Here is a 23,302-nt window from a genome sequence, read left to right as displayed (position 1 = left end):
TCACACACCCTCCAGGGGAAAGCAACTTTCCAGTATAAAACTCAAAAAGCTAAGTTATCTTTACCTATTTTGTATTAACGTTGCCATTACTTATACAAGCTAGAGTACCTCCAAAAGTCTTCAAATAATGTATACAAAACTTGTTTCTACCTTAGAAGTTTAACAGATTGATCTACTTATAAAGGAGCTTAACTCACTTATTAGAACAAAAATATTTTCAAATTGTATCGCAAAGCAAACTCATGCTGTATATAAGATACATATCTAAAACAAAGTTATTCAGAACACTAAAAATGAAGAGACATATCAGTTAATTGGGAAAGAAAAAGAAAGCAAGAGTTATAATCCTGACATCAAATAAGGTAGAATTGTGGCCAAGACAAAGAACGATACTTTATAACGCTAAAGGACACAATTCACATCAAAGACACAATAAATGTGAACATTCCACGTACCTTCATATAATACAGGGGTTGGCAAACTTTCTTTAAAAGCAAGACAGTAAATATTTCGGGCTTGCAGGCCATACCCTCTCTGTTGTAACTACTTAACTCTGCCTTTGTAGCAGGAACACAGCCACAAACAATATGTAAATAAATGTGCATTGCTGTATCCCAATAAAGCTTTATGCACAAGAATAAGCAATGGATCTACAGGCTGTAGTTTGCAAACCCTTGATATAATGGAAAGGGTGGAAACTTCAAGGAAAAACAGAAATACCAATAATAAGAGATGTTAGCACACCATTTTTTTTAAGATTTTATTTTTTTAAGTAATCTCTACACCCAACATGGGGTTCCAACTTACAACCCCGAGATGAAGAGAGTCATACCATACCACTTTCAGTGAAGATGGTGAAGTAAATATACAGAGGATCTGGGTATTAAAGAGGGCACGTACTGAATGGAGCACTGGGTGTTATACGCAAACAATGAATCATGGAACACTACATCAAAAACTAACGATGTAATGTATGGTGATTAACATAACATAAAAAAAAGAGTTTAAAAAAAAGAACACAACGAGAAAGAATATGCTTTCTTCTCATGTTCAAGTGGAACCTTCACAACAATTGACCAACAATTATACTACACAGAGAGCCTCCACAAAATTGAAAGAATATAAACAACATTCTGTGATAATAAAGCAATAAAACTAGAAATTGGTAATAAAATAAAAAAACCAAAAAATTCCACTAAGAATTCTCTATTAAACAACTATTGAGTGAAAGAAGAAATACAAATCAATTTCAGAAATTCTCAAAATAAATCGTGGAAACACTATGTGTCAGAATTTTTAGATACAATTAAAGCAATGATCACAGAAAAATTCAGTTTTATGCCCTTCAATTAATAAAAATAAGTGAGTTGAATTCCTGCTAGGAAGCTAGGAAAAGAGCAACAAAACAAACAAGCATAAAGAAAAAAATAATAAAGGAAGAAAGTCCAGAAGCATAAAACAGAAAAAGGATAGAACTAATAAATTAAAATTTTGCTTTTTAAAAAATTTTTTTATTTTTGTACAACTCCAGTATAATTAACATACAATGTTATATTAGTTTCAGGTGTACAATATTGTGATTCAACACTACTTTACTCGGTGCTCATTGTGATATGCATTCCCTTAATCCCCGTCACCTATTTCACCCATCCTCCCACCAAACTCCCCTAAAATTTTGCTTTTGTTGAGGAAAATCAACAAAGCAACCATTTATTAATCTATCGAGACAACACAGATATGTAAAATAAGAACTGACAAGGATGCAGGGAATATGATTGGTAGGAAAGAAATTATTTAATTACTTTGCACAACTCAATGAAAAGTAAATTTGAAAACTGGATATAATGGAGGATTTCCTAGAAAGATGCATGTTAGCAAAATTGACTTCAGTAGAGATATAAAACTTAAACAGAACAATTACCAAGAAAGAAATGAAGAAAGAGAAAAAAGAAAATATTAAGCCCAGATGGTTTCACAGGGGAATTCTACCAGATATCTTTTTTTTTTTTTTTTTTTTAAAGATTTTATTTATTTATTTGAGAGAGAGAGAATGAGAGAGAGAGAGCATGAGAAGGAGGAGGGTCAGAGGGAGAAGCAGACTCCCCGCCGAGCAGGGAGCCCGATGCGGGACTCGATCCCGGGACTCCAGGATCATGACCTGAGCCGAAGGCAGTCGCTTAACCAACTGAGCCACCCAGGCGTCCCTCTACCAGATATCTTAATAGACTAGATAATTCCAGTGCTATGTAGCTTGTTCTCCAGAGCGTAGGAGAAACAAATGAAAATTCCAAGTTCTTTTAATAATGCAAGTACAATATTAATATCTAAACCTGATGAAGACACACACACAACTACAGACCAATATCTTTAATGAATATGCTGCAAAAATCCTCAATAAAATATTAGCAAACAGAATCCAACATCCTATTAAGAAAATATTACATAGCATAGACTAGGATTGTTCATTATAAAAGGAAATCCATTAATATAATTCACATATATTAACAGACCTGAAGAAAAATCATATAATTACTTCTGTAAATGCTAAAAAGGCCTTTAATAAAATTCAACATCTATTCCTGATTTTTAAAAACCACACTGAATAAAATTAAAACAGGAAGGAAGAAAGGAAGGGAAGAAGGAAAAAAGGGAGAGTAAACAGAAGAGTAGTGGAAAGACAGAGGTGCCTGAGACTCTTAAAAGGGAGTAAAAATGCTTAGAATTTATGAGCAATTTAGCAGTCCCTCCTGGAAGGAAAAGCCAGAGCCATTCTCAACAGTAGTGGTTCCCTGGGAACATGGCCTTGATAAGAGCAAATGAAGAGATGTGAACAGTGGTTGCTTCTTCCATATATAGGCAATTTCAGTAAATAGGATTTTGTTAAATCCAATCTGTGATGGCTTTTATTCTTCCTACTTGAGCTTTTGGAAGTCACTGCTCTGCCAAAGGTAACAAAATCTTTAAGGGAGAGAATATTCAGAAATGTTCAAGAGAAAAAAATAAATTGTTAAGCAAAGCAGAGTAGAGCCCCGTGTGACATAGGGAGTAAATTTCTATAAAACACCAAGTAACTCGAAACTATGTAACTTTGTCATAGTGTATAGAAAAATGGGGGATAGAAGTATAGGCCTAATATTTGAAAATCTTATTTTATAAAATGTATATTTGAACTAAAACTAGCCTTATTGAAAATATTATTCCAAAAAATAGAAGATCAGGACCTGATGCCAATTGCCAATTTGATCTTTCTTTCTTTCTTTCTTTCTTTCTTCTTTCTTTCTTTCTTTCTTTCTTTCTTTCTTTCTTTCTTTCTTTCTTTCTTTCTATGATTTACTTATTCATCTTAGAGAGAAAGAGAGAGAGCATGAGTGGGAGGGACAGAGGGAGAGAGAATCTCAAACACCCTCCACGCTGAGCACGGAGCCCAATGCAGGACTCGACACCGAGCTTTATCTCACGACCCTGAGATCATGACCTGAGCCGAAATCAAGAGTTGGAGGCTTAACCGACTGAGCCACCCGGGCGCCCCTTGATCTACTTTCAAGTCTCTTCTGGAAATCAGATTAGAATCAGCTCCTCCCTTCAGAACAAGGTCTAGGAGGGAGGAGACCCACAGGCCCACCCAGAAATTCCACTCCCTGGGGAGAGAAAGGGTAATAGTGTGCAGCTGAGGGACACCAGGTGAGCACCTATGGACAGAAGTGGGGTAACATAAGGAGGCAGGAAAGTGGACCAGAAAGCAATGTGAGAGAGGGTCACGGGCTCCATCTAGCTTGTGATTATACTGAGAAGTGAAGAATGTTAGTGACAATCGCATCCACTGTGACTCATGGCCACCAGCCACCCATGTCCAGTGAAGTAGCCATGAAGGGCACTTTGAGAGTCAAACCACTCATCTCACTGTAGGAAGCATATATAGAGCAATTCCTGAAACTGAGAATCAGCTTGATGCCCATGAGTCTTTGCTCAACATATTATGAGCATGAGTAAATAAAAACAAAACAAAATAAAAAAGATCTTGACTGCAGTATTAGCTAAAAATTATGGGAATTCTACATTATTCCCAAATTACTATAAAGTGTAGGAGAATTCCTACAACATCTACTTCTTTCCTTGGTTTCTGGTTCTTCATTAAGCAGGACGTACATTCTCTTTGCCCTCCCTGCGTCGATGCCTTTCCTCATCATTTTAACAAAGTCGGTCTCACTGTGTGAAATTTATTTTCCTGCTGTCCAGACTAAACAACTCCAAAGTCTGCCTAAGGATCCACTATTCACAAACATCCTCAGAAATGAGCTGCTTGCGTGTACGCAAAGACAGAGGTGTCTAATTAAAAACAGAAGCACAGATTTAAGATACTCTCCTTATGGAGTGAAAACAGTTTCCTATTCCGTTACTTCCCCAAATTGTTAAGATGCTCTTTGTTCTCAGGCTTCCTGGGAAATGCACAAATCCTCCAGCTGTGGTTGGAGGTCCACGGACACCGGTGTTTGATGTGCGGTGTCAATCTCCCGCACCGTCCCGGAGGGAGAGCCGTGCTGACCCCTCCAGCCCACTGAGGAAGACTTGCATTCCCCCCTCCAGACCAAGTGTCCTGCCCCTCCACTCCCCTGGCCCAGGCAAATAAACAGAAATCCAGGTAGACACTTCTAACTGCTGCCTTTTCCATCCCTCTGACCAAAAAAAAAAAAAAAAAGTGTTTCTGTTTGAATACTCAATCACAAAAGCCCGCGGGCACTGGTCTAGTCGGAGGGTTGGACAGAGAGATAGCAAAGGCCCAGCTGTGAGGTCCTGGGAGGAAACAGGAGGCTTGAGTCAGCAGCTCTATTTTCAGAGCCCTGCAGCACAATGCAACAGTGTGGTGCCTGTCCTGCTGAGAGTCTCCGCAAGGAACGAGACACAGACAACGCTGCAGCCCATGAGGATTTTTCCATCAAGCTAAGAAGCTGAGGAGTCAGAATGTGTGACCGCCTTCAGGGGAAGTCGAGGCATCTCTCCCAACCGAAAGCTCTTTCCAGTCCCATAGAAAAAGAGCCTCGGGTCGGCTTGCTTCTCCCATCAGACCGGGAAAGGCACCCGGCAAGGTAACAGACATTGCTCAGGGGGTCCTTGAAGAAAACAAATGATGTGAAGAGTCGTCTGCAGAGGTGATCTGCATGGGACTGGCAGTGGCTAGTCAAACTCATGGAAACACAAGCAGGCACTAGCTGGAAGAACACGCTCCCTGGAAGCAAAGCCTGTTGATTTTTGCCACAAGGCTCCCAGCTGAGGCTTAAACCAACAAGCCCCTCCCTCGCTTCCCTGGGGCTCTCTGGCTCCGGATAAGACAGCAAGGTGCGCTCAGCTCTTGAGCCAAGCCAGTCCTCACATAATTAATCTTCTTTTAAGGCCGTGATGCGACAGTGGCTTCCCTTCACCTCTAAAAAGCACCAGGCCACCAGGAGGTCTCCCTCCACCTTTGGCAGAGCTGTTGCCCCAGTATGCCCGCAGTGCTCGTGATCAGTCCCCTCTCTGTGCATCCGTCCTTGCTGGCTGGCTGTGGAGCTAGTATTTGAAATGGAAGAGCTGGTAGACACAAGTGCGACATCCACTTGGCCTCAGAGGAAAGTTTGGGCCATTACTCATATAATGCTGCCTGCCCATCCACTTTCTCTCGGACTCTGCTTCTAGGTCCCGTCTCTCTCCTCTAGCTATGCCCATCAGCAAAGGCCCGTGAGTCTCAGATTCAAAGTCACATTAGGACAAAGATAAACACATACTGCAAATGCAATCAGCAGCAGAGTGCAGGGCATCTCCTTGGTGAAGGAAGTTCCCCGGGCCAGCAAGTGCATTGTCACTGTTAACAGGGAAAAGTGAGAGCTCATAGAGCAGACTAATAAATAAACATGTCTGCAGGATGATACAATTTTACTACTTGGCTGTGCCAAAAAAGCAACATTGCGATTTCTCTGGCAGTGTCTACACACACTGACATTTCTCCTTGCTCCAGAAGGTCAGTTTTCATTCCTCAGTCTTGGCTCTTACACTAACAGCCAACTTTAAATAATTAGAACTGACTCATTTATTTTTACCACAAGTCCTTCTGAGCTTGTGAGGGCTAAACTCAACATCGGTGAGCGTGGGGCCACCTGAGCCGTGGTAAAGATGCAGACTGGCTCTCTCAGCAGGTGAAACACAGATGTTGAGGACACGGTACTCCTGATTACTTCCATCTGCACTGACCCTCAGGGATTGTTCTCAGCTTCCCTGCCACCCCAGAAAGCCTAGACTTTTGATGAGATAGAACAACAGGACTGCAATCAGTGGGCCAGGATGAAGGCAACGCTGAGCAGTGTCTGCTCTTTGCTGCCCCAGAACCTGCAAAATACAAACCCCAGAGGCTCACGGGAAAGGTGATGGAATGAACAACAAGGTTAGTCATCAGCTCAACGATTCACGCCATGACTAGTTAGTTGGCAAAAGTGAATTTTCCAACTTGGGACTTCAAAAACCGAACTACCCTCTTAACTGCCTCAAGGAAAGACTCACCAGTGTAGAACATAATGAGCTCCCACCTAAAAATAAGGTTCCCTTTTTGAAGCAACTAATGAAATTTTTTTCAAGAAAGCTCATGTCATCAAGTCCTACCACCTCGGTCTCTGCTCTCAGGAAAGCCTCACCAGCAACTGTTCTGCCAAGGAAAAGAGATATGCTTAGCCACTTGGCAAAATATGCTGATGGATTCTTGCTTCTTGGTTACTGTGTAGAGTTCTTTAAAGATCTAGAATCTGTCTGCTGAGTGAAAACTAGATCTGGATACGGTTAAGGATATGGACATGGACTGGGGGGCTGGGGATTTCTCCCAACAAAAGCCTTTTCCTAGGTCTCACCAAGTCAATCAGTAGCGATTCTTCCTAATGAACTAAGAAATCAGGAAAACTCACTTCTCACGAAACCCTCCTCACCAACAAAATAAATGTTTCTACTCCCTCAAAATCCCTCCTCAATAAGTCCCATTTTAATCCCAGAAACAATCATAGGCATTACATATCTGAAGACTGGGTAAGAGTGATGTAAAAAAAAAAAAAATCTGTTTCTGGAAATGAAATCAATCAATGAATCAATTTCATTCCTAACGGGTAGGAAAGAGAAATGGTAAAAATTGCCAATTGACCAGTTAAAAGTTAATTCAAAAGCCCAATGCCATTGTATTAAAGTGAAGAGGATCTTAATTAAACATTACAGAAGAGCCATTCCTTGACACTTTTGATTCTGAGGTATGGTTTGCCTCTCTCAATGTCAAGAACCCCTCACCTGTGTGTCATGCACTATCCGATGTTGAGCCCTATAATTAGCCCAGGTAGCATTATTTTTCTCTCTCCATCATATAGAAGAGAAAGGCTATGACATGCTCAAGTCATGCAAATGGTGGATCTTAGAGCCTAGACATTTCCTTTCAGGCCTCGGATGCCCCATCCCAACCCTAGTGCAAACTCCCCCACCATGCTCACCCACAGAGAGTGGAAGTACACCTGTCGGATTGGAAGGAATTCTCTGTCTTGTCAAGGACATTAATCAATAGGACCAGAGTGATCATCTCCAAATGAAAGGATGGACTTGTCCCAGCAGGAAACAAAGCAAGAAAATGGGAAGATCTGTTAGTTCCCTATGAGCTTTTGTTCTTAATTGAAGTAGAGTTGGCACACAATGTTACACTGGTTTCGGGTGTACAACACAGTGATTCAACAACTCTACACATTATGCTGTGCTCACCACAAGTGCAGCTAACATCTGTCACCAAGCTTTGTTGAGGTTCGCTTCAGCATCATTTTCCTTGGAGTCAAAACTCTTGGAATTCTGTGCAAATATCAGCGGCAGTATCTGAGACAAGATAAATATGTTTCTCGTTTGTGTAAATTTTCCTTTTCCTGTGTTTCTTCCCCTTTGCCCTTTGTTTTTTCTTCTCCCTGCTCTTTTTCACCCACTCCTCATTTCCTTTTTTCTCTTCTTTGCTGGATTTTCCAGATCTGTTGAGTTTTTTGTTATGTGGATGTGTCCTAAAGAAATGGAATTACCAGTGGAATATATTCCCACGTAGTCAACAACTAGAGTCCTGATACTGAAGAGAAGACACACAGGATCTAGGGACACATTCTCCAGGAGCCCTAAAGCTCTCCACCCCCCAAACACCTCAGGCTGGATGGGATGCCTGAAATCTGTAATTACACATCGATTCTCTACCCATACTTCCAGCATTGCCCCCGCTCCTGCATTGTAATTAACTGGTTCTCTGTCTCTCTCCATTTACCAGATTCTCTTCCCTGAGGATAGGAGCATCCCAGCACCTAAGAGAGTTGACTGTGTAAAACAGGCACTAACCATGGGCCTGGTGAATAAATGAATGAATGAAGAATTCGAGAAAACTTTCCCCAATCCAACCCAAATGCCTACAAAGGCCGAGCACAGATAACATCAAGGAGTGAAAGGGACCATGTATGTATGAGAGGGGACACCTGCGGGCTCCATCAGATTGTTGCCATGTTAGAATGTTATGTCCAGAAAGCCTAGATTTTCTAGTGTTTCAAGAGAAGTCAGATATCCAGGTTTTAGAGATAAAGGTCTGTTAATATCCTATAAGAACTGTTAGACTGAAATGCTGTGAACACATTCCAGCCTGATGAGGGATCTCTGGAAACCAGGGACCTGGCACAAAGGCCACATTATGTCAGCTCTTAATAGCCACAGTCCATCCACCTGTTCACACTTGGGGCACATAGTTCAGTAATTAAATATTTCAGATATGGTTGGGAGGATAGCAATGTCACTCCCTTGCTTTCACAAACAATGAAAGTATTTTCAATGAAAAAGGAAAGACAAACATGCACAGGTTGGGCAAGGTCTAAATAATTCTCTGAGTCAAATAGCAATAGAAGCAGAAAACAGCAAAAGCAAGCCTACAGCCACCATGGAAGGAGCATAAGGGTGCACTTCACGCAAACACCACACAGAACCTCTCTTTGCATAGCAACGAAGGCATACTTATTGCCCAATTTTTAAAAAATAATAACTTTACTGAGATATAATTCACATATCTAGCATTCACCCAGTTAAAGCATGCAAGTGAGTGGTTTTTAGTATATTCACAGAGTTGCACAACCATTGCCATGATCTAATTTCAGAGCATTTTCATCACCCCCAAAAGAAATCACTTTGCATTCTTCCCCGCTCCAGCTCCTGGTAACCACGGTTCCACTTCTTGTCTCTATGAATTTGCCTTTTCTGGACATTGCATATAAATGAAATCATACCATTGTGGCCTTTCATGTCTGACTGTTTTCACTCAGCATGTTTTCAGGGTTCATGTTGCAGCATTTATCAGCAATTCCTTTATTTTTATGTCCGAATAATACTCCATGGTATGGATATACCACAGTGTGTTTATCCATCCATTATTTAAAGGATATTTGGGCTGGTTTTACTTTTTATTTATTATGAATACTGCTGTTATGAACATTCATGGGCGAGTTTTTGTGTGGACCTATATTTTCATTTTCCTTGGGATTGCTGCCTACATTTAAAATATTATGGAAAATGAAGAAAATATCTTTTATTTTATTCTCTACCATTTATGGACTACACTCTGTCACAGGAACAAGCTGGGCATTTTACATATATAACTCTAATCCTTATGGTAATTCTCAAGGAAGGTACTATTATTCTCATTTTACAGAGAAGGAATCTGAGGCTTAGACACTTTCTCCCAAAGCTTATTCTCTTTTCACTTATACTTCGTCTCTGATACGTATTTTTCTCCATTTCTGAAATTCTCAGTTTTTGTTCCAATGCAGCCAAGAGGGACCATTACTCTCCCGTATCCATATATATTGATTTCAGGCGACATGAGCCGATGCGACACAGGAATGTGGGGGCAGGGGCAAGTATGCAAGAAGTGTCGGGTCTCGGCAGACGAGCAGGGCAGGTGCCACCAATGTAAACAGTCAACCCTCAGGCCTGGCAGGGCGATGCCCTGGCAAAACACAGAACCCATGAACCATGAGGTCATGATGAACGGGGGCCAGTGTGACCACAGAGAAAGTCACAGCCCGAGGACTGGGCTTGCTAAATGAAGCACTATGGAGGACCTCGCCCTTGGAGCCACTCTCTGTGTGGAAAGGAAAGCTGGCTGAACTGGGCTCGAAATGTGAAGGCAAAGTGTTCGTTCGAGTGGAGAATCAGGAGAAAGCTGAAAGAAGTGTTCAAGTTCTACACAGAAAGGTTTAGTTTGGTTCATTTGTTTCTGTAGGCTTTTCACTGTACTTAAAAATGACAGTAAATACTTTAGTCACCCATTGATACTGAGTTACTTGACACTACTATTCGACTAACCACATTATTTTTTTTTCCAGTTTTTTTAATATATATCTTTTTTATTTAAATTCAATTAATTAACATATAGTGTCTTATTAGTTTCAGATGTACTCAGATGTATTCTGAAACTAATAGATTCATCAGTTGTATATAACACCCAGTGCTCATTATATCCCGTGCCCTCCTTAATGTCTATCACCCAGTTACCCCATGCCCCCACCCACCTCCCATCCAGCAGCCCTCAGTTTGTTTCCTATGATTAAGAGTTCTTATGGTTTGTCTCCCTCTCTGGTTTCATCTTGTTTTATTTTTTCCTCTCCTCCCCTATGATCCTCTGTTTTGTTTCTTAAATTCCACATACCAGTGCTATCATATGATAATTCTTTCTCTGATTGACTTATTTCGCTTAGCATAATACCCTCTAGTTCCATCCATGTCATTGCAAATGGCAAGATTTCATTCCTTTTGATGGCTGAGTAATATTCCATTGTGTATATATACCACATCTTCTTTATCCATTCATCTGTCAATGGGCATCTGGGCTCTTTCCATAGTTTGGCTATTGTGGACACTGCTGCTTTAAACATTGGGGTGCACGTACCCCTTCAGATCACTACATTTGTATTTTTGGGGTAAATACCCAGTAGTGCAATTGCTGGGTCATACGGTACCCCTATTTTCAACTTTTTGAGGAACCTCCATACTGTTTTCCAGAGTCCTGCACCAGCTTGCACTCCCACCAACAGTGTAAGAGGGTTCCCCTTTCTCCGCATCCCCGCCAACATCTGTCGTTTCCTGAGTGACTAACCACATTCTTTTTTTTTTTTTTAAGATTTTATTTATTTATTTGACAGAGAGAGACACAGAGAGAGAGGGAACACAAATAGGGGGGAGTGGGAGAGGGAGAAGCAGGCTTCCCGCTGAGCAGGGAGCCCGATGTGGGGCTCGATCCCAGGACCCTGGGATCATGACCTGAGCCGAAGGCAGACGCTTAACGACTGAGCCACCCAGGCGCCCCCTAACCACATTCTTGATCAAGCAAAAAAGTATGAAGTCAGGAGACATGGCTCTTTTACCAACTAGCTCTATAATCTGAATGAATTTACTTGAACCCTCTGTACCTTGTTTTTCCATCTGTAAAATGGAAAAATAACACCTGTTGTACATACCTAGCTCAGCGAGTTATTGTGAGGAGTCAGCGGCATGGGAAAGAGCTTTCAAGAACACTTTCTTTGAAAGCTGGCCTTTCCCTAGCTGTCCCCAACACACACATGCACACATGCATGCACATGCATGCACACACACGCATCCTCAAATAAGAAATTAGACAGCCTGTTGAATAGGCTCTTAAGATGCATACAACCAAATTCAACACATGCATTTAAGGCGAACAAACCAGAACTACCACAGTCTACCATTTTTTAAGAATAAAAATACATCTGCCATTTACATACAGAGAACACGAAAGAATAGTATGACAATGATTGCTAATTGTCTCAGTATCAGCCTTCCTCCTCTTCCCTAGGAAAACATGTTTGGCTGAGCCTGTGACCATCCAGCTTAAGGAGTACATTGTAAGCTCCATGACAGCCAGGATGTTTGCTCTGTTCATCGCTCTATCCCTAGCACTGAAAAGAGTGCCTAGGACATAGTATGTGTTCAACAATTATCTGTTGAATGGTTCCTTTCTCAGCAAATTTCTAACCTCAGAAGAACTAGAAAACCCCTGCATGCCTCTCTCATTTTGATAGACACCTGTGCATCTCCTATGCATCTCGTCTGTGCCAGACATCATGGCACCTTCTGGAAAACAACACTTTGTCACTGATGTTAAGGTGCTCCTAGTTCCTCATCATTTAAAAGAAAATACAGGTATATAAAGAAATCATTGTAATTTGATGTGATGTTTGAGACAGTGGATACATAACAAGGTGGGCAAGTGCCAGAGAGGAGAGAGTGGCTGGCAAGATGTGGAAAGTCGAAGGCTGAGAAGGCTGAAGTGAAATCTGAAGAATGACCAGATATTTATAGGGATGTGGAAGGTAGATAGAGCATTCCGGAAGAAGGAATAATATGTGTGGAGGCAGAGAAGCATGCGAACACAGCATGCCGTGTTCGCAGAGCTACGTGCAATTTTGTTGGTCTACACCTTATAGGTCAAAGGGGTGACGTGGCTGCAAAAGGTTAGGGATGACTTAATTGTCCCTTGGGAAAGGGAGGAGCAATGAAGATGTGTGTCCCACTTTTCTGGGTCCCCAGCATCTTGCCCCACTTAAAAAAAATAAACGGGTGAATAATTCTCTGAAATAATATATTTTGCCACATTGTGATAGGTAATACCTTTAGCATCTACAGACAGATGCTATAGAATCTATTCTTTGAATTCCTCAAAGGGAATGCTCAAAATACATATGAAGCGCTGACCCACTTCATTCCGCTGCCATACATAATGGGTTTTCTGGGAAAAGTGTGATTTCTAACATTCTGACCCGTTTTCTTCAAAACTTCATTTATACTTCTCAGTCCATGTGTCCAAATTTCCCACTCCAAAACTGTGCCCAGTACATTGTAAACATTTAGCATGTGCTTGTCTAATGATGAAGTGAGTAAATAAATACCTGCGGAAATGGATGACAAAATAAAAATAAGGGTCTACCCTTGAAGCAAAACAAGCAGCAAATGTAACAGCATAATACTAAACCCATATAAAGCATTTTGATTTTTTTCCCCAAAGTCATCAAACTTCTTCCTGCTATAGTACTTGTTTCCCCATTGAAAAAATTGAGCTAGGAACATGAACAAAGTCAGAAAGTGTCCAACTTGCAAATCGAATTCAAGGCTGTTTTCCCACAGAGTCATCTAGAATGAGAACTTGGCTCTAGCTGATGAAAAATCTCTGTCCGGTCCATCACGGTTACCCGATAGCTGTTGTCTTGGGTCCAGGAATAACACTCCAGCCAGCTCAAAGGGAGAGAGAAAATGTTTGCCTTGAATTTACCTGCTTTGAACAGTGTTGAGTCTGGCGTCCCCACATCACTTCATTTGAGGTTTCTTTAAAGGGGTGTGGGGGCAGGGACCACTGTTTAGCAGGTGTTAGATCCAGGTTCATATTTTATACTCACACTCATGCTAATCGTAGAGTCCTAAAAAATATTTTTTAAGAGTTCTGAGTTCTTTTCCTCTTATTCATGCTGTCAGAGGCAAATAGGAGGCTATTCGGATGGTATTTTTTTCCCCATCTTTATTATGGAAAATTACTGTTGGAGAGAAGGAACATTCTGTGCTCCTAACATTTCCAGGGTCTGTGTGGCTTTGTAACATGCTCCGGACGAGGTGAACATGCACCAATACACAGGATGTGCATGTTTCCCTACTACCTTGCTTTCTCACCACACTTCCACAGAGATGGGCAGCAAGGGCAAACAGCTGAGCCCGCATGCCTGTCGGGCCCTGAACAGGGACTCTTGCATTGTAACATCTCACTGACTCCTCACCACACCCGATGACGTAATGCTCTTCTTAACCCCATTATAAAGTGAGGACACTCAGGCCCATAAAGGGGACACATCAGGCCCCAAGTTCTCAGAGGGCAGGAAGAGTCAGAACCAGGCTTGAAGGCAGACTCTGGGCCTCAGATGATTGTCTTGTTAAGCCCAATTCTAAGAGCCTGGTTTTGAGATCGTATTTCTGGAATGAAATTTAAGACAGGAGGAAATATTTTAAAGAAGGTGAGGAGTAAATTGCAATCTTGTCTTCAAAGTGCTAGACACAGCGACAAGCTTGATGTCGTTAGTAAAACTGCTGCAGTCACAGGATACTTAACATTATTTTAAAGCCCCCGTGGGTCATGAGCCCTCTTGTCTTCGTGCCTCGGGAACAAACATACCTAACCCGGCGCTCATAATTTTGAATAATGTGTCAAAGAGCAAAGGGCACTTAATAACTGATTGATTTCTCTAATGTTTCCCAAAACTTTGTGTTCCCTTGGTTATCTCTGCTCTAACAGGTCACCATAAGGATCTTTTTTGCCCTTTCTATGAGTGGAGAAGTGGGGTTGAGGGAAAGGTTGACTGAGACACTCGCTTTTTAAAAACCCACCCCAAATTTCATCTGGTGACTCTGGAAGGTAGGGCCAGGACCCTGGATCTTAGATTTGCAAGGTGCTACAGCCTCCCTGATCTCCCCACAGGGGTCAAATCCCCTGGCTCTAAGTTCTTTTCATACCACGTACCTCTTATTCCGATTACTTATCAGAGTTGCAATTCTGTATTTATTTCTATGGTATTGAGTAATGTGTTTCTCCCCTTCTGGTCTATGAGCCGTGCAGGGCAAGAATATGTTTGTTTGTCTTTGCTCATCATTGTAACTTGAAGCCCAGGACGGCATGTGGCGTCAGCACCGAGTCACGTGCTGCTAAATGAATAATTGAACGCAAGATTGCTGTCTCCACCTTCCTTTTTAATCACTAAATATTTAAAACGTGGATAATCTACCTGTAAAAATGAAACACATAATCAGACAGTATTGGGAAATATCTTTTGGGGCACTTCCTGTTTTATAATCCATATCCAGAAAGCTCGACTTTCAAGTGGGCCCCGGAAACAGGCAGGAGTCAGATGCTATTTGGTACTGAGCTCTTGGGAGGCTCTGGGGGAGCACAATAACCTGTCTGGGAGGAAGTGGAGAATGTGAGCAGCTGCTTTGAAGGCAGCACTCAGGAGATATTTCGCAAGGGCAGATGTTCAAGCAGATGTAACTGTGGTCGATGGTAAATATGGCAACAGGCGAGTCATTCTTCCCGGCTTCAATTAGGGTGTGTCCTTCGAGCCAAATTAGAAATCCAGCAAAAGGACTTGGCGCTCAACCTTATGGAGTCTAGTTCCAACCGATGCAGGGAAAAGATGACAACCTCCCTTTCAGACCTAAAAGAGGGTACAATGGCTCCCCCAGGACCAAGCAGGCCAAAGGTAGCTCTTACTGCTCTTCCTTCCCCAGCCTCAGGTCAGACCATGTCTCAGGCAGGCTTTAGTCTTTAGCTGCCGCCATGTTCTTCTGGAGGTACATGGGAAGGAAGTCAATAATATCCAATGTTCAAAGTTCATTTCTCCAGAGCCTCCTGACCAATTTTTCAGTTGCCTCTGTAAATTATCTCATAACATGTCACTGGTGAAATTCTCATTTTCATTCCCACATAGGAGACATTTCCAGAGGGAATCATGCATTACCAGAATGAGATTCAAACTCACTGTCCCAAGTTCCTTTGGTAGAGGATTAGAGCATAGCCTGAGAGGAACAAAAATTTTCACCAGGGCTACTATCTATATGAAGACCTAACAGAAGACCTTTAGTACAATGTAGCACTCAAGATTTGCTAAAATGAATCACACATATTTTCTCATTTAATCTTCACAATACCCTAGAAAGTAGGTATTCTTTCCACCTTATGGATGAGAAATCAATCACAGAGCTAGTAAGTGATGGACCCAGGATTCTGGCCTTAGTAACCCGTAAATTAAAGGTGAATTTTCAAAAGCAGTGGGTGTAGACATCTCCTTGTGATAAGATCTAAAGGACAGGAGTAGTAAAATACCTAGCATAAAATCAAGAATTTGATATGAGATCAGAATTTTAAAATCTAGAAAATAAAGTCAAGTATATCTGAGTACACTGTGTGCAGAAGGATTCCATTATACCTAGGAGCCTGTGTAACTGAGGTAGGTTCTGGACTCCTTCAGCTGTTTAATCCTGGCTCAATTACCTGACATGTCTAAGCCTTCGCTTCCTCGTCTGTCTTGTTGTAAAGACTAAGAAACAACAAATGGAAAGAGTGAACTTAATAAAAAGAAAGAGAATGGAGAAAAATAATAACACTAATGTATAACATCAATGGTCACCTTTTTTGAACATATAAAATTTCCAAGCTTATGTCACAAGAAACTTCAACTATAAGCAGGTCATCAATAAAAGAAACACATAACTTAATCCAATAAAAGGCATTTGGGCCAGAATCAGTGGAAAATCTTCCAAATAACCAAAAAAATCTTTAAAAATCTAATATATTTGCAAAAATGATTTTTCAAACCCCGAATCTATAATGAACAATTCCATATATGTGTAGTCATGTCTGAACACAGATGAAATATATCTTAAATAAAACCTTAGCAAAATAGATTTTGCTTTGTTGATTTCCCCAGGCATCCTGTTCAGGCCATAATTTTATAAGTGAAGACCCTCAGCCTTGGGAAGCCAGAGTCACATCAAAGGCTTCTTGTATTATCACTTTGCACATTTGCTTCCACCTGGCAGGTGGGTTTTTTTTTTCTTTTTTTCTTTTTCTTTTCTTTTTTAATTGACCATTTGCTTTTCTAAGGAAATCTTTTGGTTTTGTTTTCAATTTTTTCATTTAATATTCCAATTTATTTTAAAAAATCCCGATTGCATTAGTACATTTAAGTGTGCTGTCTTCATTTATATTCTCATAATTGTACTTTTATGGGGTATTCTAATTTATCATCTTTCCCTAATCTCTTTAAGATTCTTACATTTTTCTTTGAAAAGTATAACCCTGTTTATTTTTTCTTTACTCCTAATTTCTTACTTCTTATTCCTCATCCATAATCTTCAATCTCAGCTTCGATAGATGTAAGCTTTTAATTTTTCAAACGTACTGGGTTTTTTAAAAACTATTTCTCTCTCAGTTATCTCATTATGCAAATCTGTTCTTTTATTTTTAATATTTTAGTACTATTTTTCAGCCTTATCCTAACTAGTTTGACACTCCCAATGCCTAATACAGTGCCAGGCCCATGAGAGACTTCTGTGATCCCTTCGGGATAACAAAAGAAAAACTATATGAGGAAGGGGATGCAGAAAGTTCAAGTTGATAATGTTTAGAAGCCACTAGAAGCTGGGAAAGTCCATCTAATAATCAGGTGATTATAGGTATAGATAGTGATTGGGTTTCCATGTTCAATAAAGAGGCCCCAAAATCAGGACAAATGAGATAAGTGAAGAGAAAACTCTGTGAGGATGCAATACAAAGACGTAGCTCGATACACAGGGTCCTGAAGTCCCATAAAGGGAAAGATATTTTCAACCAAGTTATCTCTCTGGAGACAAAAATAAATGTTATTACATTCCTGCAGGCTCAGTAAATTCTCCACCTTGTGAACAAAGGCTTGCCTGTCTGGAGATGAGGACCTGTGAGCTGACATGCTGCTTATCTGCCTTCGAAACTCAGTGCACTGGCTTTCTTTAAACATAGGCAAGGGTATTGAGTGGAGGAGACTGCAGTTCTCTCTCAAGTGAGAAATACCTGCTGTGACAAAGTGAAGGTTGGGGTTGGACACACAGCAGGTGTCTGTGATACTGAAGAAAGAAAATACTGTGTAGGCTGAAAGAGATGACTATTGGAAATGGAGTGAATATGTAGCCAGAAGCCACTGCCTCTCAGATAATCAAAATATTAACTATTTAAGCTTTTTACATTCTTGAGCTTTATCCCCTTGATAAATAGTACCATGAATTTCAATAGTACAGTGCCTGAATCAAGAAGGGGGGCTGTACATATTAAGTGAGTGAGTGAATAGCTGAGCAAATCAATGAACAAATGAATTCATGGCATGGGATGATGGCAAGTCACAGAAATATCTCCATAGAACAAGAGGCTTGGCATCTGCCCCCAGACAACCTAGTATGGAATTTCAAGCAAATAAATTTACAACTCAAATTTATTGTTTGTATAATAAAACTGTCTTTTCTTAACAGAGGTACTATGAAGATAAATGTAAGATAAAAATGTTCATTGGACAGCATTATATAGAGGTAAAAAATTATAAATTGTCATATTTTCCTGTAAATGATATCATACAAGAGTGAATACAACATATGTTTAAAAGAATAGGAAATGTACCCATGTACACCCAACCTATGAAAGAGGTAAAGCATTATCAATATCCTTGAAGTCCCTTCCCTAGTTATTCCTCTGTCTCTAGTCTGAATTTTTGGTTATTAATTATTTTACTTTTCTTTACAGTTTCACTACAAATGTATGTAATACTAAACAAAGAATAGTTTGGACTGTTATTGAACTTTATATAGACTCATGCAATATGTGTTTTCTGAGGTCTTCATATTGACTTTAAAATTCAGGCATGTTGATGTTTATATCTATAGTTAATTCATTGTCAATGCTCTACTATAGTGATCTATTTGAATGTCAATGCACATTTAGGGTGTTCCCAGATTTTTGATATTAGAACAATGCTGCTATGACCTTGGCTGTATGTATCCTCTGATGGACAGAAACAATAGTATACTTGGGAGTGGAATTCCTGGGCCAGAAGTCTGAGAATGGTCAACTTCACTAGGGAACGCCAAGTTGTCTTCAAAGTTGTTGCACTGATCATCAGCAGGATATGTGAGCTCTTGTTGTACATTCCCAGCAATACTTGGTATTGTCAGGCCTTAAAATTTTGGCTAACTTGACTGGCAAGAAATGATATTTTACTGTGGTATTTATCTGCATTTCCTTTATTACTGATCAGGTAGTACAACGTTTCATATATTTGTGTTCATTTACATTTTCTTTTTTGTGGGTATTTGTTCATGTTATTTGCCCATTTTTCTATTGGGTTCTTTGATTTTTCTTATTAACTCATAGGTATTCTTTATTTATTCTCAATACTATTCCTCTGTCAGTTGTAAAATATTTTCCCACTATTTTTATGGGCACTTTTGATTAAAATGCCCCCCCTTCACCATTTATCTTTTGCTTTAGGAATGACTTAGATATTCTTGGTCTTTTGCTCTTTCAAATAAATCTTATAATCAGTTTGTCCAGGTCCATGAAAAATCCTCTTAGGACTTTGATTAGAATTGCATTAAATCTGGGGTGCCTGGGTGGCTCAGTCATTAAGCATCTGCCTTCGGCTCAGGTCATGATCTCAGGGTCCTGGGATCAAGCCCCGCAGTGGGCTCCCTGCTCAGCGGGAAGCCTGCTTCTCCCTCTCCCACTCCCCCTGCTTGTGTTCCCTCTCTCACTGTGTCTCTCTCTGTCAAATAAAAAAAAAAAAGAATTGCATTAAATCTATAGATCAGTTTGAAGAAAATTAATATCTTTATTGAGTTCTCTTTCTTCATGAGTCATATTGTTATTTTTTCCTAAGAATTTTTAATATCTTACCTAATTTCTCAAATTTATTAGTACAAAGTTGCTTTTAGTTCTTAATACTCTTTTATGTTGTTAATATTAGTTGCATCATTATTTATATATTCTCTTTTTCATTTCCTATACTTTTTGTATAATCAGTCCTACCTGATTTTGTTGATTGTATTAATCTCTTTGGAAAATCATATATTGGATTTATTTATCCTCTTTATTGTATCTTCAGTTTCAATTTGATTAATTTCTGTCTTTACATGCATTACTTTCTTCCTTCATCTCTCATTGGCTTTATTCTGTTTTGTTTTGTTTTTCCCTAGTGTCTTAAATTTGCTAATTAGCTTATTTAGTAGTGTTCATCCTCAATGTCTTCTAAATTTCCATTATTATTTCTTCCTTGACTCATGTGTTATCTACAATTGTAATTTTTATTTTCAAAATATACGGCAAGTTTTGAGTTACCTTTTTGTTGTTGATATCTGTTTAGTTGTGCTATAATCTGAGAATGTGGTTTGTATGATACCAGTTCTTTTAAATTTTTTGAAGCTTGCTTTTTAGCATAAACACATTTAATTTTTGTCAATATTCCATGTGTGTCTGAGAAAGAATATGTGTTCTGCAGCTATGGTAATTTCGTTTTGTTTTGTTTTTTGTTCTTTTTTTTTTTCCCCAATTTTGCTCCCCTGACTTACTTTAGATTGAACTATTTTCCACTCATTTCATTATTTCCCTTCCAATAGTTAGTGGTTATATAGTTAGAAATTAGAATATAGGTATCTGACCTAACAAGCTTAAAATGTAATAAACATTTTTACTCTCTGCAAACCAATATTAGGACCTTAGAATGATGTAACTCCAGTCACTCCACATCCCAAACGAAATGTAACTGTTATATTATATTTTAGTCTAGCTTGATTTTTAATCCTCTAAGTTAGGCATTATTGTTATCATTTTATAAAATTAATAATTTGTTAAAATTCACCTGCATGTTTAACATTATCCTTGCTCACCATTGCTTTCTGTGTCTATCTGTATCTGGTATTATTTTCTTTCTTCTTGAATTACATTCATTTAGATCCTTCTTTAGCAAATGGATGCTCATAGTAAATTCTCTTAATTTTTGTTTGTCTGAAAATGTTTCCATTGATGCTTCTTGCTGAAAGGAAGCTTTGATAGGTAAAGAAATCTAGGATGGAGGTTTTATTTTAGCACCTTAAAGATGTTATTCTGGCTTTGACTTTCACTCTTGAAAAGTCAGCTGTAGTGTGCTGTTCTTTTTTAGTACTCTATCTTTTCTCTGTGCTGTTTTTTTTTTTTTTTTTTTAATTTATTTGACAGAGAGACAGCCAGAGAGGGAACACAAGCAGGGGGAGTGGGAGAGGGAGAAGCAGGCTTCCCGCAGAGCGGGGAGCCCGATGCGGGGCTCGATCCCAGGACCCTGGGATCATGACCTGAGCCGAAGGCAGATGCCCAACGACTGAGCCACCCAGGCGCCCCTCTCTGTGCTGTTTTTAAGGTCTCATCTTTTTTAAAAATATATTTGGCAGTTTAACTATGACATATCAAATTGTGCATTTCTTTTTATTTATTTTGGTTGGGATTCACTGGAATCTGAATCTGAAGATTGGTGTCTTTTATAGATTCTGGAAAATTCTCAGCCATTTTCTATCCAAATATTGACTCTCCCCTATTCTTTTTAAAATCTACTACTGGAATTCTGATAAGCATATATTAAATCTCATCCTTTCCTGCATACATCTAAGCCTCTCTTCTATATTTTCCATCTCTCTGACTTTGTATACTGATTCAGGGTAATTCTTCAACTCTATTTTCCAGTTTATTAACTCACCCTTATACTGTACTTACTCTGTATTTCTAACCTAAAGCATTATTTTATTTCTAGAAATGACTAATACATCCCTATTTTACATTTTTATATATTCAGAGAAACACTTTTCCAAAACACTTCCATTATAGGCCAATTCAATTCATGTATTTTTAAAATTATAATTGAACTTGGCATATGAGTCTCTTTGTTATTAGGAAAGTCTGCTAGAATCACATAGAAATATTCCGTCTCATCTGTAAAATCCCATGAAATGCCCTGCTCCAGAATCTTCTTTCCCCTGAATCTCAAAGTCATTATAATCTTCTTAGGTCAAGTCAGAAGTCCAAACCCTTAGTTATAGTCAAGAATACCCCACAGGTGTGCGGGTTTGGGCTTTATACTTCTCTGGCACAAAACCTCATTTCTTTATAAGATTCTTCCAATTAGAGATTTGGAATGACAAAGTTGAAACTGTCTAGCTGTGCTACCCCATGGGCTCCTTTTTTCTCCTCCACACTCTATTTTGAAGACTGTGATTTTCCCATTTCACTGCTACAGAAAGCAAACACTGATCCACCAGGAGTCTGGGATGGACGCCCAGTGCTCAGTGCACGGCCGCCTGGGCTCCCACCGGAGGTGCTCCTACTCGCGGCCGTGTTTGCGAGCCTGAGCCCAACAGCAAGCAGGGTCTGCTTGGCCTGTGGTGGACGGCTGTCAGGTGAGGGCTACTGCAAGCTGTGAGGAGAAACCTGGCTCGGACTCCAGGCCTGTAAATAAGCTTGTGGCCATCTGCATTCCCTTTCGTGACTCAGCTGTTCTTTATGAAAGGATTCACTGTGTGAGGAGCAGTGGGCTGGGAGATCTGAAAGAAGCAACGGCAGAAGAAAGCTGTGCAGATTGTGAAGTCACTGAAACCAAGGTGCAAGAGGGGCTGTTCTAGGCTGTTGTTGCTTTGTAGCAGCAAGAAGAGAATTTTCCACTAAAAGAACAATCATTGTGAGAAAGTTCATCTTTGCACACAATGCAAAACAAGACCAAATCACCTTATTGGGATCTCAGAAAAGAGCAGTAATATTTTATTTTTTTTTAAGATTTTATTTGTATTGAGAGAGAGAGAGAGTGGGGGGGGAGGGGCAGAGGGAGAGAGAATCTCAAGCAGACTCCACACTGAGCACGGAGCCCAATGCGGGGCTTGATCTCATGACCCTGAGATCATGACCTGAGTCGAAATCAAGAGTCGGACCCTTAACCAACTGAGCCGTGCAGGTGACCCAAGCAGTAGTATTTTAGAACAAACTGAGTAAATGCTGAGTTTGTAACCTGAAGTCCTATTCCAGTTTGGTATAGTAGAAAAAGGACTTAAGTCTGAATTCTTGTTCTTATCTTTCAGACCCTGTGCAAGTTTCTTGCCATTTCTGAGCTCCAGCTCCCTCCACTGAAAAAGTGGCATAATAATAACTATGCCTTTGTGAGAATCAAAGAGGACGCATATAAAGAAATGATATAAGTTGCTAGGTACCTGCTCTCCACTCTCCATTCTCCCCTTCTTTCCTAGTAATAAGAACTGTGGTTGTATCTGGGCACATCACCACTTGGATAAAAGGAGACGCTCTCCCAAATCATGCACCTGTGTATATATAAGTTTGGGCTAATGATATATAAGAAATGTTGCACATGATTTCCACGAAATGATCTTAAAGGAAGGGAAGTGGGTCACCTTTCTTCCTTCATCAGTCCATCTTGCTGCCTAGAACTCAGATGAGATGGAGAGCAGCCACTTAGAATTAGGAAGACAAAGACATATTTACCTTTGATTCAAATCAAAGTGGGGATTCAGAGAGGAGAGTTGGAAGAAGACTGGGTTCCTAATGATACCACAGAAATACCATACTACCCTGGGGCTCTTTTATCTCCAAATTCCTTTATGGGGGAAGAAGAATTTTCTAGTGTGTTTAAGGTAGTTA

At 39.9% G+C, this 23,302-nt stretch overlaps 1 protein-coding gene across 1 annotated transcript in view; it reads right to left on the bottom strand.

Moving 5' to 3' along the window:
• The window catches only part of COLGALT2 (collagen beta(1-O)galactosyltransferase 2), a 106,271-nt gene that overhangs the window by 45,312 nt on the left and 37,657 nt on the right, over nt 1-23,302 (bottom strand). The gene's annotated exons all lie outside the window — the stretch shown is intronic.

Source organism: Halichoerus grypus, chromosome 7 (assembly GCF_964656455.1).
Source record: "Halichoerus grypus chromosome 7, mHalGry1.hap1.1, whole genome shotgun sequence".
NCBI lineage: Eukaryota > Metazoa > Chordata > Mammalia > Carnivora > Phocidae > Halichoerus > Halichoerus grypus.
The sequence above is the reverse complement of the archived record's forward strand: the minus strand, read 5'-3'. Positions and strand labels throughout refer to the sequence as shown.